Source organism: Crinia signifera, chromosome 1, assembly GCF_055691185.1.
Source record: "Crinia signifera chromosome 1, ASM5569118v1, whole genome shotgun sequence".
Lineage (NCBI taxonomy): Eukaryota > Metazoa > Chordata > Amphibia > Anura > Myobatrachidae > Crinia > Crinia signifera.
The window spans coordinates 357561840-357577270 of record NC_139217.1 but is presented as its reverse complement, the minus strand read 5'-3'; the positions used below and the strand labels follow the sequence as shown (position 1 = coordinate 357577270).

Sequence of the window (15431 nt, the reverse complement as noted above, 5' to 3'; positions counted from 1 at the left end):
GAAGCTGAGAAAATCACATGACACGGGTAAAACCCATCTTTTAACCCAGGTCGGATTGCCGGACCCAGGATTTTTTCAAAGGCCCTTTCACACTGCACAGTGAACTGGGTCGACCCAGCAACAACACAGGTTATTTGTTCGGTGTGAAAGGGGTATAAGAGAAGGGTACTGTTCTATAATGTTGTGCAATCTGCTGCAAGTGCTGGGAAGCATGCTATAGGAACCAGCCATTTATTCACGGCATCACAATGTTGCTCTAAACTAATAAAAGTAATAGCTGATTATTATGTTTTACAAGTGAATGTTTTATAGTATGTTTTATTGTAAAAGCCATGCTATGTATGTGAGTAATGTATACTGTATGTGATGGTGAGTGTACCAGGCCAGGCTGTGATCAGTCAGCTACTGCAGAGTAATAAGCAGGCGTCCAACAATAGCTGCTGTCATTACCACACCTGTTTTTGTTGTAAATTGCCCAACTTAATAGAATGTGCACAACAAAGCTCATTTGTAATAGTGTAAAAGGCCAAAAACAGTGCAAATGCTCTCTTCATTTGTGTAGTGTCTATCTCTGTAAAGACGTACCAGTTTTTAGGGGAAAAGCATGGCTTTGGGAGAACGTTACACACGTGGAGGCGTGGGAAAGATTTGGGGTGTCCATTACTGTAAGTTAACTTCTGCACCTATGTTAAATGTCCCAATCTTTTTCCTCATAGGATGGACAATAAAGTGATGTTTCTCTCATTGCACAGGCACTTTTTTTGGTGGAGCCACAAACGAGAAAAACTAGCGGAGGGTCCACATACCTTGTAGTGGGTCTACACAATAAAAAAAAAATTCAGAGAGTAAATGACCCTTTGGGGCCACAAAAACACAAGTACTGTTAAATATTTGAAACAGATGCTTATCTGGTGGCTGTTGCCATGTCTTTTGCATTGAAGACAGGGGAGGACTGCCAAATGGAGCAGGGGGCAATTGCCTCCTGGGTCACTTTTGCTTTTACAAGACGATGATTGGCACTGATACATTCCCAAGATGTTCTTCAGTGCAACAACCAGAGCAGTCAGCAGTTTCTGGGCCTCAGCTGTGTGCTCACGTTACAGCCATCATTTCCTTGCAGCCTCCCATCCAGATTTGCTCACTTTGCTTATTTTCCCACCAATAATGATTGAAACAGTTCTCTATGTTTCAAAAGTAACATTTTTTTTTCCATATTAAATATTTTTTATTTGAAACCCAGTGAAAACATCCTTGGAGAAATATATGCTGGATATATGGAACTGATAAATATTTGGTTAAAAATGTAATTTGCGAACAGGAAATTATTTAAAGAAATATATAATAATAAAAAAAAAAATAGTAATTAACCAGTTGACATGAAACATTTCCCTTTCAAAAACTTCAGCCTTTTTCTCTGCATCTGAAATAAATTTAATTGGAAGATAGATGTAAGGATGATTAATTACAAATAATTTGGTGGACGGAGCATCAGGTGGTAGGTCAACATGGACACCACATAAGTGTACCGGTTCCCCTCGCATGGCTCACTACACTCGCCATGCTTCAGGCACTGTGCCTTGTTACTTGAGTGGTAAAGGATAAACCAAGTCTAAAGCAAAAAAAGTGAAAAACTCATGTGTCTGCCACGTTTCTGTCAACCTATCGCTTGTGTCTAACTTTTGTTACTGTCGATATAGATGCCGTCGACTATTTTTAGACATCTGACTACACGCATTCGACTAAGCTTGGTCCACTATAACATGGTCATTCTAGACACCATTGCTCTGCTGGATACACTTAGTGAAGTAGTGAAATGTATTTACAGTAATAATATATATGTATTAGTAATGTTTCAACGAGGCAGTGGTCCGGGGCTCAATTTCCCCAGTCCTAGTCTAGCACATCCGTGTTTGTGAGCATACATTTATTACTGGATCCACTGGTGACACCAAAGCCTCAGGGAATCCATGCTGTCTGCACAATACAGGAAATGTATGCCATTATTTTACACTAGATTTTTTTTTTACTATACATATATATATATATATAAATAGCCTTATATGGAATGTATCCATTTCATGTCGTTCTGCAATGGATCGCTTAGATAATATACTTGGTGGGGCACTCCCCACTTTCCAGTTTGACACTGTGAGCTATAGATAAGTGACCAAACAGTAGGCCATTCCACATGAACTATTCTGAAGATAGTTCTGCTTACACAGCACCTCTTGGTATACATAAGGTATTGGAATTATTATGTAAATACACTAGCTCACTGGATATAACTAAAGATCATCACAGGCACAAACGTAATAGTGGCTCATCTCAACCCAGTAATTTTCCTGATGATAAACTATACATGTGAACTGTGTACAGTCTTACATGTCCCAGCACAGTTCTCAATGACTAGGTGTTACCCCAAGTAGCTGCTCTCCAGGTACTACAATGAGGCAGGCAGTTGTGCAATGCAGCCCTGCCAGATATACAGCAAGCTGGCTTATCAGGAATAGCCACTTATAACTGGGATAGCTGTCAGGAGTCCAATGATAACATCGCTTCGGCTGTCACTGACAGATACATCAAATATTTTCTTAGTTCAATTCCTAAATTTGCCAGCTACTTGCATGCACAACAAACACTGTCACTCCATCAATCCATGATATTGCAGTGCGACAAGTCTTAATGGTGTCACAACAAATAATAGTAGTAACAAGCTTGAGACCCCCCCCCCCCCCCACACACACACACACACACACACACACTTGATAATAACATCCTGAAAAAGGAGAAACATTCGCTTTCAAATGGGGAAGAATTTCAAATCTGTGCTTTTACAAATCATCAAAATATGTTCAATCATCTCATCTACATCTCACTGAGTAATAAATGTGACAAATCTACTCTCATGTAACAAAATACTAAGCAGATGTTACTTTCTCATCCCTTATTCAGCAATAAATAATCCAACAGGAAGTAGCCATGTGTGAAGAACAGAGTACAACTCTTGGCTTCTGTATGAGTCTTTTACATCATAGTTGTAGAATTTCGGTAAGGTACTCCTTACATTGTTGTTTCAGTTCATTGAATCTCATCGATATTTGAAGGCATCCATTTTTCCACTGATCTTTATTGGTTCCACCACAGCATGGTGTAATACCAGCGCTATTCCGCATTATGCATTAAAACTATCTGTCCACAGAACATAGAAGGCTTGTTTTCTTCACGTTGGAAACAATTCTGCAAAGCTACAATGTACTCCAATGGAAGTTACTCCTGGTTACCCTGAATGCCATATTGTTCAGTCTTTTTCTGATGGTAGTGTCATGAACACACAATACAGCTGCTGCAGAAGATCAGCTTTATCCAGGTAGATCTCTTGATGTTGTTTTTTGGTTCTTTGTTGGAATATCATAAAGTCTGATCTTTGGGTGATTATTCTGGGCCGATCGTTCCAGGTCAGATTGCCAACTTTCTTCAATCCTCTCTGTTTGCGTGTAATACATCTTGCTTTGACATGATGGACATAATTTTTTTAAATAACCTAACAACCCTTTCCAGATTGATGACTCAGATCACTGCAGATATATTTTCTCCTTGGCACACATAGGCATTTTTTCTCCTCCACCTCAAATGATGAAATGCCCTTTTATAAATTGGTGATATACTGAGGATGGTTGGTAATGAGGTTTTGATATGTAAAAACACAAATTTGAAAAAGGGAGTAATTTGTAATGAACATTGCTGTAAATTAATATATATATATATATATATATATGTATCAGGGGCGTAACTAACTATTCAGCGCCCCCCGCCGCACGTTTATTCGGCGCCCCCCACCTAACCTGCCCCCCCTTCTTACCCGCGGTCTGCATCGTCTCGCCCGGCTCTCTGTCGGGACCTTCCTTACGTCACGGTCCCAGCCGGCTCCTGCTGCTACAATGAAAACGGACTCTTAGAAAATGGCTGCCCCCATACTGCAGACAGAAAACTGTCTGCAGTATGGGGGCAGCCATTTTCTAATTGTCAGTTTTCATTGCAGCAGGAGCCGGCCGGGACCGTGACGTCAGTAAGGTCCCGACAGAGAGCCAGACGAGACGCAGACCGCGGGTAACTATAGCCCCGCAGCCCCCCCGGCGGCGCCCCCAATTTCTCTGCGCCCCCCCGCCACTGCGGGGGCTGCGGAGCTATAGTTACGCCACTGATATGTATATATATTACATACAAGCTTTTCCTGGAGAGGAGACACTTCACGGGATGGTTCTCTCCTGTCTTGCCGCTAAGCCCCACCGCCCCACAGCAGAATGACGCAATTTGTGCGTCCACAGAGAAGAGGTGGGAGTAAATTATGCACATGTGTTTCATTTAGCCACACCCCCTTATGTACAGAGCTATGAATCCCGGGTATATTCTCATTAGGCCAACTTTACTAGGATGCGGGCAGGATACAGCCACTTTTCCATGGGTGAGGGGGACTGACTGAAAAATCGTTCAAAGTACTGTGTGTGTATATATACAGTAAGTATATATATATATATATATATATATATATTTACAATATGCAAAACTTTACAGAGAATGTTTCAGACATTCACATTATCACCTGCCACAATGAAGCTTACAATGTATATTCCTTACCACATTTACACACATACATGTCATCTAATTTGTGTCAGCAGCAAATGAAACAACCAGTATGTTTTTAGAGCGTGGGCGGAACACCTGGAGGAGACCTAGGCAAACATGAGAAGAACATATAAACTTGACACAGAGAGGTCATTGCCGGGAATGGAACGCATGACCCCAGAGCTAATTCTATATTTTAGTTGTTGAACAGAGCAATGCCAACACCTCTCCTCGCTGCTTAGATTGTGCACTGCATTGCTCTGCGCTTACTTTGGGGATGTCAGCGGCAGAGGAAGGCATGCAGGTAGGTGAACATGTCATGCAAGGGAAAGAGGCTGCCAGGCAGCATGGTAACATCAGTGAGGCTGACGCTTTAACAGTATAGGAGTAAGGAAGCGGTCTGACCAAACACTGGAGACTTGTGCGATGAGTGTCATTTTCCATTCCACCACATCTGCATACAGTTATAAATAAATATACTGATCTTGCAATATAAGAGCATATATCACACAGGCTTTCAAATCTAAACTGATATTTCAATACTAAAAATCACAACTCAGTTTTACACCACCCAGAACCTCCTTTATTAGACACAGACATATCTCCATATGTCTCTGTCATGCACTTTGTTGGTCATTTACTGGAGTTCTAATATGCAAGGAACCTGTTTATACATGGAAATATGCACAACAAAGGTGCTCATGCAATATATCCTGAATGTGAACCTGCAGTATCCATGCACCTGTGTAAAAGCTAAAAAAAAAATGCATCTGAAGGGTTGCCCACTGTTCAGTGTAGTTCTTTTACAGAGGCACAGTATAAATAAATCGTAAGAATCCCACAAGGAATAATAAGGCTCTCCTGGTTCCATAAAGGCACTGCTAGGACAGGCCCTGAAAGCTAGGCTAGGTACCGCAGGCTCCAAAGCGTACAATACTGGATAACTAATCTGTGTCTTTGCTACAGGGAGTTTTGTAGCCAACATCCCTTGTTTTGATCCCTTCCATTATATTAGCAATGAGTGATATAGCTGAAGGGCCCACATTCCTGCAATTGATAAATGGTCTGGCTTTTTCTTTTCAACACGTGCATTATATTAGCAGCAGATTTCAAACAATTCAACACCAATATTGTAAAAAGAGATACAAAATGTAGTATTTGAATGAAATGATTAAATGCCGTGTGCACCAACTTCTGCTTTAACTAAATATTTAATTCCATCATTCTAAATAAATGCCTTATTTTTCCAGAACATTCTTACATTGTGATGCCTATACAGAAAACATCAGTGTGATTTATTTCTGAAATCAAGTTACAAATGTGCATAGATTGACTTGCTTGCTTCTTTGCAAAGAATAATGCATCCCTACTGCCTGTGTGCTGTATCTGGCCAGGCACTGGCATAATTCTAGCATTGCACCTTATTATTATTAGGGAAGGGCCATTATTGGGCACTTGCAGTGTGTATATAAGGATGTGTGATCCTTGGAATGTTATCCTTTGAATCCCTCCCATCCTGATCCCCCTCCCCTTACAGATGATGAACGAGTTAAATCCTCATCCAGAAGACATCTTCCCCTCACCCATGCAATATGGTATTAGACATAAGCCATAAAAAGACGAAATGAGGTCACATCAACCCCACATGACGTCAATTCCACACTTACATGTTATTATTATTACTAATAAAAAGGGTTCGATGTTTTTTGCAGACTTGTCTATGCAATAATCGAGGTGGTTACAAACACAGTGATGATTCGTATGCCATCCGCTCAGAAGAGGATGAAGCCATATTTACCATGGGATGGGGCATGAGGGTACCAGTGCCGGTATAATAGCATGTTGCAGTGTGCTGGGAGAGACTGCTGCTAATGATTGGTCCAGTTATTCAGTAACCTCACAGTGACAGCTGCTGCTGCTGCTGCCTACCCCACAGCATTGCTAAGCAGTCACACACACACAGGAGCCGGAGCCTCCTTACTGCCACCTCAGTGGCATGCACACATATTGTAACACAAGAATGCAGGGGCTCTTACCTCCTTCTCATCTGTGAGGGTCCCGGGAGGCCGCAGGGAATCCAGCAGGAGAGAAGAGAGGAAACAGACAGGTCAGGGATGTGATCACACGGGCTCCCCCCTCAAACACCCAGGGGCTCTCCATCTCACCTGTTTTCAGCAGCTTGCTCTTGAACCTGATGCTAGTGCTCATGGTGTGCTGCAGTGTGGGATGCAGTGAGCAGTGCAGTGTGCGGTGCAGTGTGTGCTGCAGTGATGAGCAGTGCAGTGCGCTCTTTGTGCTGCTCCCGGCCGCCGCTGCTGCTCCCAGTTACAATAGACTCCCAGGGATGGGGAGACCAGGCTCATGCTGCATTACTGAGCTCACGGCCATTCTCCATTGGCTCAGCCTGTCCCAGCCCACAGCGTGCAGCCAATGAGACGCAGCGAGCAGCCTGGTTAGAGCCCGCCTCCTTCAGTCTGCTCTCGTTGTACGGTGGACGGTGGTGGTGCTGCTGTGTCAGTGTGTGTGTGCTGCGCTGGTGTAGTAGCCGCCTGACACGGTGACACACTCACATACTGTACACTGGTAAACATGACATGTCTCACCGCAGCGCCGTTGACACACACACACACAGAGGTAGTCACAGTGACAGCTCTCACAACGTTGTATTCTGGAGATGTCGCTGTTTCCATAGGGACACGCATGTCAGCTGCAGGTCTCGCAAGGCATGGCCATGTCACACGCCGGCTGGTGGGCTGTTCTTAATGCCCCCATACACTAGAGCGACTTATCAGAGCCTTGAAAGTGGATATGATTTCCCTTGAACTCCCAGGCAGGTTCCCGGGTGGCACGATACACCATGGCCCTTTTTTTTGCGTGAATTCATAAGGTTGACCGATGTTTTGCGCATGTGCAGCAGCATTTCTGGGTGCATGTGAACTCAGAGAAAAATAGCTTCGCTGGGTGCACGCTCCCTGCCTTTAGAGCTGATGGGTGGAGAGGGGTGTGGGGTGTCGGGCAGGTCCATTGGCATATGTGAACCAGTGGTGAAGCTAGGTGCTACGGCGCCCGGAGCAAGGGCATGTTTCGTACGCCCCCTCCCCCCAATTTGTAGTAGGTGAGGCTCCTGCGCAGTGAAAAGTGGGCACGGACCAACATTATACCACACACCGTAATGCCCATTGCACATTTTAGTGAACTTTGTAATACCAATTACACAGTGACGTGCGGTGAGGTCATTGCCTGGGGAGGCACGGACCTCACCACCACCACCACCACCCCCCCCCCCCCCCCCCCGGACATGGCTACATATGCAGCGGCCGCAGGTACATGCGCCCCCCTCCCACCACCCGGCGGACTCACCTGTCCTCGGCGGTGGCCAGTCCTCTCGGTGGTGAGACGGGTGAGTGACATTGGCTTTCTCCCAGCGGCGCTGAACTCCCCGCTGCCCGCGCTGCTGCATCCTCTCCAGGGCCCTGCATGTATGTGATTGGACAGCGGATCCAGCACTGGATCTGCTGGCCCAATCACATCTGGGGGCGTGCGTTTATACTGGTGCCCCTGTCATTGCGGCATCAGTATAAGTGCTGCTTCCCCATTCATTTTCAATGGGCTTTTACAGCCCATTGCTGCACCCTGCCCGCCCCACGCTGCCCGGAGTTTTAATGTTTACAGCGGGAGGCACCTCTCCCGCTGCCTCCCACTCTCACATGCAGCAGTGTAAGAAGGTGGGAGGCAGCCGGAGAGGTAGAAATGATGAAAATAATAAAAGAATATATATAAATATGTTCTTTTTATTATTTTCATCATTATGACAGGGGAGGCTCTGCCTCCCCTGCCTCCCCTGACTGCACGTCCCTGCAATTACACATAAAGCCACATGCTGTAATTCCAATTACACATACACACACCGCAATGCCCATGACATACTATATAACACACTGCAATGCCCATGACATACTATATAACACACCGCAATGCCCATGACATACTATATAACACACCGCAATGCTGTGTGTCCATGCACCCCCTGCCTGTGGTGACAGATGCAGCATGCGTGTGTGTGGTCAGCAACCCCCCCCCCCCCCCCCCCCGCCGGCCCTGCCCGCTCCCGGCTCCCCGCTGTCTCCGGGAGACGTGCTGCTATGTAAAATTCATATCTCCCACTGGACCGCTAGCCAATAGGCTCTCATGGTCCAGCAGCCACCAGTTGATTGGCTGCTGTACTGCAAGCGCCTATTGGCTAGTGGTCCAGTGGGAGACGTGAATCTTAAATAGCCGCACGTCTCCCGGGCACAGCGGGGAGCCGGGAGCTGGCGGGGGAGCGGGGGCGCGGGTGAGGGAGCGGGCAGGGGAGCGGGTGAGCTGGTGGTGCCGGCACAGCTCCGGCACTCTGCTATCTTCTGGCGCCCGGAGCTTGTGCTCCGCCGCGCCGCCCTCGCTCCGCCTCTGATGTGAACAGCCAGCGTTTCATGGGCATTCCCATGAAAGCGCTGGGTGTACATATGCTAATGCATTTGTACACCCAGTGCAGGGGACGGACAGCTGACATAACCGGATGTCAGCTGCCCACCCAATTCCCTAGATTTCTACATGCATATGTACGAGTGAAGGTTGGAAGTGTATGTACGAGTGGTAAATATTTATGGCAGCCTTGGTGATCTCTGGCTCTGATGCGTATCGGAGGTAAAACACATACGATTTAACACTTTTCACACAATGCGTCTGAATCAGTTGAAAAGGGGCCAAATCGGACTAGTGTGTGGACACCTTTACACTAAATATTGCTTGTTTCCATCACCTTTGGCCATTTACAGATTTATTTGACTCTTCTGCCGGCTGTGTAACTAACTGATGGCCATCCTAATACTCAATGCCAGCTGTGTCACATTTGTGGTGCAATAGTGCCATGCTAGGCCACTGTAAGCTATATAGTTACCAATTATCATTTTAATTGGGGTGTTAAGGCCTTGTCTTGGGAACCTACCTAAAAATAAAACGTATTGGCTTTTGAATAGGCAATATATTTGATACAGTAGCTCTGAAAAGTCTCCTCAATAAGTTTGTACGTCTGGGTATTTTCATACTATGTGCCTATAGACCACTACTGTGGTGTGGCAGGGCTGGCCCCAAGTCCAACATCCTATGCAAATAAATGTGAGGCCAAAAATAGAATTAATAGGGGCATCCATGTCCCCGCCACACATATAAATATATACATGAAAACATTGATATGTCATGCATCAAACACCCATATTGAGTTTCATATTCATATATACATAAGTGTAATTGAACGACGTGTGTGTGTGTATGGACGTTCTACGATAACTCTCCAACGCTTTAACTAATTGTCTCCAAACTTTGCAAACTACCTTATCATTTAAGGGACAATCTAAATTCGGAGATGGGTTTAATCTGACGACCCCTTAAGGTGCATAAGGGTCCATGCTATTTCTGTTGTTATAATGCATTGTGATAAGTAATTGGAAAGCTTATGACTTTCTGAATACAACCAGGCACACTGAAAGCGCTGCCGGGACCTGTAAATTTTTTTTTACAGGAGGTGCTCTCCTTATCATATATAATTTTCTTTATATCCCTTTACTATCACTTTAATTTTACACCAATGTGATGCCATGGGGTGGTTCTGCTGGGCTGGCCTGTCGGGTCCCGCTCCCTGGATTTGTCTCAGAGTAGTGTTAGGGACTTGTCCTATTGAGGTAACCTAGACGCGATGGACAAGCTAATAATAATGGCCATCATTATGCTAAGAACCTCTGAAATGCAATACAGCAATGATATTAATAGGTTTAGCATTTCTATTTAGTGTGCACCTGCAATCTCCTCCTCCTGCTTGCGAAACTACAAATCCCATCATGCCTTGCCACAGTTTTGCTATTAGGGAATGCTAAAACTATTACAAGGCATGCTAGGACCTGTAGGCATGCTAGGGCCACAGTTTGGACATGTCTGCTTTAGAATATAAAGAGGAATATTACCATGCCACTTAAATGTAAAAACAATGTTACACAAATCAGTTGGTGGTTGTACATGCCAACACAAAAATACCCCACATGGTCAAACAAAAACACTCCACTCAGGGGATGGGGCCCGCCTATGACCACAGTGCTCCTACATAACCACGCCCCATTTTAACCAACGTGGGGGCCTGGCCAGTGCTTGGACCACACATTTTAATGTATGTGTTCACACAGTGCGGTTGTGGCGCAAACCCTACTTCTTAAAACACTGTGACACTGGCCGGACACAACAGAGAGCACAGCCTCTATTCACCGCTGCTATGCTAAGCAGAGAAGCGAGTGACAGGGGGACCTCCCACATGGAAAAATGTAATATGCAAATGTGGAATGCACATGTGCATAAAAAGCAGTGCTGAACCAATGTAAATGCAAACGCACAAATTTAAAGTAGCATTAAAATGAAATATCAAACAATAATCAGCAGATATAAATTACACATAATATAAATGAATATGCCAAAATGGATTGGGGTGTATATTAGCTACTTGTTCCTATTATGTTTATGTCAGGGAGCAGATGTTATTGCCTTATAATGTTCACTATAGGTGAAAGGAGTTGAGGACTGGTCTCCGAAAGGTTATAATTACCAAACTGGTTGCCACAAGGTAAGCAGAGAGCGGTACCACTTGGTGCAGTGGGGTCCGGATCACTTCTTCCTGTTGGATATTCAGCAAATCAGTAGGTGTTGAAATAGCAGTCCCTCTAAACAAAAATGTCCACCTCATCCAATATAAGTTTTCAATAAGTCCCAGGCATGTTCAAGCGGTAATTATTTTGCAAAGTAGTGGAGCGTTTCGTGGCAGCTCTCTTAAAGGTGATTAGCATTGTGTGGCTGGTGGCTCTATATACCCCACCAAACAGGAAGTACCAATTAATCTAATTAGATAATTAATATTAATCAGCTTTATTACTGTAAAAAAATTGTTACTTGTGTAATATCTGGGGGCCCGATTTTGACATTGGGTCCGAAAAATCGGACGCATCGCATCGCATGTGACCAAATGTCATGCGATGCGACCGTATCGACCCGATTTTTACATTGGATCCAATGTTAAATGGTCCCTGAGACCCCATTTTACATTGGAACCAATGTTAAATGCCCCACAAACCCCATTTTTAATTGTATACCCACCCTGATGGGTAATTACTATGTGAAATGCCCCCCATTGTTAACGCCACGCCACAATCAACGTCCACCCGAAACGTGGCGAGCGTAGCGAGCCCACGAGGGAAGGCGGTACATGTCCTCCGACCTTTTCATACCCCCACTATCCACGTCGGCGTGGAGTTGATTTTATATAGTGTGGCGAGCGTAGCGAGTCACCGAGCCCGAAGTGTGGCGAGCGGCCGCGGAATACGAGCCCGAAGCGTGGCGAGCGCAGCGTGCCCCACGAGGGGCCGCAGAATACATGTTTAGTAATCTGCTGCGCTCGCCGCGCTTTGGGCTCGTATTCCGCGTCCGATCACCGCACTTCGGACACGGTGGCTCGCTGCGCTCGCCACACTAAATAAAGACAACGCCACGCTGACATGGATAGTGGGGGTATGAAAAGGTCGAAGGATGCGTACCGCCGTCCGGTTACCGTTGATCGTGGGGTGGCGTTAACAATGGGGGGGCATTTGACATAATAATTAACCATCAGGGTTGGTATACAATGAAAAATTGGTCTGAGGTACAAATTAACATTGGGTCCAATGGCAAAATCGGGTCGGTCGCATCGCATCACATGCCATTATAAAGGCATGCAATTCGACCGATTTTTTAATTGTACAGGAACGTCTTAAAACCCCCGAAAATCGGGTCCCATTGCATGCCTTAAGTTAAGGCATGCAATTAAAAAATCGGGCGCCCAGATATTACACAAGTACCAAAAAATCATATAAAAAAAACAGAGACTAAATAGGAAACAATAAAAATAGTAAGTAAAAATTTACAGTATAAAATCTACAAGACAGAAATAGTGAGTGAGAGTGTATAAATTTATTAGAAACTTCAAAAGGGCACTTCTGATGAGGGGAAGATTTCCCCGGTCACCTGACTTCCGGTCGGTGACCCTTATTTCCAGTCGGTAACACGCACTCACTTACGGTCTGTGTTCCACCTAATGCAGATGTGGTGTTAATTAAACGGGGATTGATTAGATGACTTTCTTTTTATTTCTAATACATAACCCACACATAAATTGTGTCCAAAATGAACACAATATATTCAGAGTCCGCTTATTTATGTATATATCGGAGACTGTAATAATGGCATATTTTTATTCGCTGATAAATTCGGAAGATCAGTTCTTAAATATGTGTAAAGTAACCACTAACAATCAAAAATGGCATATAGACACTAAATTATCAATTTAATATACAGACACAAAATATCGAGGTTATGAGAAGATAACATATATTATAAAATAAATTAAGGAATTCCCCATTCAGACATAATAGATGACTATACTCGTAAAATCATAAACAAATATATAACAAATATAATATAACAAATAGCTATATTTAGCTTGGTCAGCCAAGATAAATATAAAACATTAGATTAGCCAGGCCCTATGGGATGAATTGTCCCAATTAACTTAGGGGGCTATTCTGTAACACAGAAATGCGGTAAAAACCCCGTTATTGGGGATTTTACCGCATTTATGTATGCTGTATTAGCCCATCGCAGTGTTAGCGCTAAGCAAAAGCTGGCGATTCCCTGCAGAAGCCTATGGGTTTCTTACCGCAGTGCTGTTTGAGGGGTCTGTGCATGCGCAGATGGACTCCCGGGTCACAAACCCGGAAGTCCAGTGCCGGCACCGCATCGCAAGGGACAGCTCTTATCGCAAGAGCTGTCCCTTGTGTTAATAACGGCATTTGTTACAGCATATGCCGTTATTAAAATTGCAGTAGACGGCGAAGGGGGCCGCCAATGTTACAACATCCCGCCCTTAGTGAGCCAAACTGCATATAAATATGCATAGGAGATTTTGTATCTGTCACCTCCCTCTTGATGACTTCCACATGTTCCATGCCAACCAGTTTTAGACACTTTGGATCTCCAAGGTGGACTTCATGGTAGTGTCTAGATACACTATGTAAAAGGTTTCTGTTGATTATACTTGTTCAGTACTCTCAGAACCTTATTCTAAGTACACGTTTAGTGCAACCCACAGTCGGAGTCCACATACACAAATTAAAATGTAGACAACGTATGTGGTGTAAACTAATAAAACCATGTATGGAGATTGTCTCAGGTCTTAGACCAAGAGTTCCAGATAATGTTCAATGAATATATCCACTGGTCATGCATCTATTCTTCCCAAGTTTGTAACAGCCCTTAGTTTTAGTCGCTAGCTACATACCCTGGCTTGACTTACCTTTAGTTTGTTCTCTCCTCAGATGACTGGGGGGGGGGGGGGGGTAGTATATTTTTTTAGTTTTATTATAAATTTCGATTCTCCAACATACAATACATTGGGACATTAAAAAGAAGATCAACATTGATTAACAATCTAAGATATCCGTATCTAATGTAGCTATAGATACTTTTTGATGATCTACTATTCATGTGGTTTCAAGATGTTATAATTCTTCTGGACTATATTTTTGATGTTCAAATATTGACTATTGAATGTTGATATGAAATAGATAGTTCTCTCTCTTTTTATCCCTGCGACACCTTAGATGTTCCATTTAGTAGGAGCCCCCTCTCTTTATTTCTCACTTCATCATAGGCTCCTCTAACTAGCTGTCTCAGGTATCCTCTTTCTTCAATTGATTTCATCATCAAGGAGGCCTAGTTGTCAAATGTATCTGTATAGGAACAGTTGTGTCTTATACGGAGCAGCTGTCCCTTAGGAATGTTCTTCACCCATGTAAAATGCTGTGCACTTTTGAAGTGTAAGTTTGAAATGGTGTAGAAAAACTAATCTGATTGTATCTTATTTACAAGTTATACATTTATTTATAAGTGATACATTTAAAAAAAAATGTTGGTCTTATGGTAAGAATGTGTGAAATAAAAATTAAAGTGATTGTGATTGAGGTGAGAAACAAAGGAAAGGGCAGATGTGTGATCCCCATCTCAAATAAAGAAAAGATCATCTATGTAGAAGCCATAGAGGACCAGACTCGCACCGAACCCCACACACAAGCTGGTCTTCAACCCAGCCCATGTAGAGGTTTGCATAACTTGCTGTGAATCTGGTCCCCATGGCCGTCCCCATCAACTGCAGATAGTGAGTGTCTAAAGATAAAAAGTGATTGTGCTGAGTATGAATGATATGGAGTCTAGGATAAAGGAACCATGTTCTGAAGTTAGGTCATGATCTTGTATCAATCGATTTCTTATGGCCTCCAAACCCAATGCATGGGGTATATTTGACTAGAGGCTTTTACTATCCAGTATTAGAAATGCGTATGATTCCTTCCACTTTGCATCCTTTATCAAATTCAAAAAGTGCATAGTGTCCTTAATGTGAGATTTTAAAGTGAACACACGTGGTTGTAAGAAAGAATCAACATAATGTAAAAGGTTTGAAGTGAAGGAACCAATACCAGAAATGATGGGATGACCAGGTGGTGAGGTGAGTGATGTGTGGCTCTTTGGGATTGTAGGGTGTGGATGAAAGAGGAATCTGTTGTGTTCGGTGATTACATTATCTTGTAGTGCCTGATTAAGTAGGGAGGTTGTGAGGGGTCTTTTTGAAGAATTTTGTAAAAATCTGTGTTGCTTCTTTAATATAATCATCTCTCTCTTGAAAGACCAAACCTCCCCCTTATCAG

General features: G+C 43.8%; 1 protein-coding gene across 1 annotated transcript in view; it reads right to left on the bottom strand.

The window, feature by feature from the left end:
* Nucleotides 1–6681, bottom strand: part of SEPTIN5 (septin 5) — a 64530-nt gene extending 57849 nt beyond the window's left edge. The window contains exon 1 of the mRNA XM_083149377.1: nucleotides 6660–6681. The gene's annotated coding sequence lies outside the window, so the exon portion shown is untranslated. The remainder of the gene's footprint in view (nucleotides 1–6659) is intronic.
* Between the last annotated feature and the right edge of the window lie 8750 nt (nucleotides 6682–15431).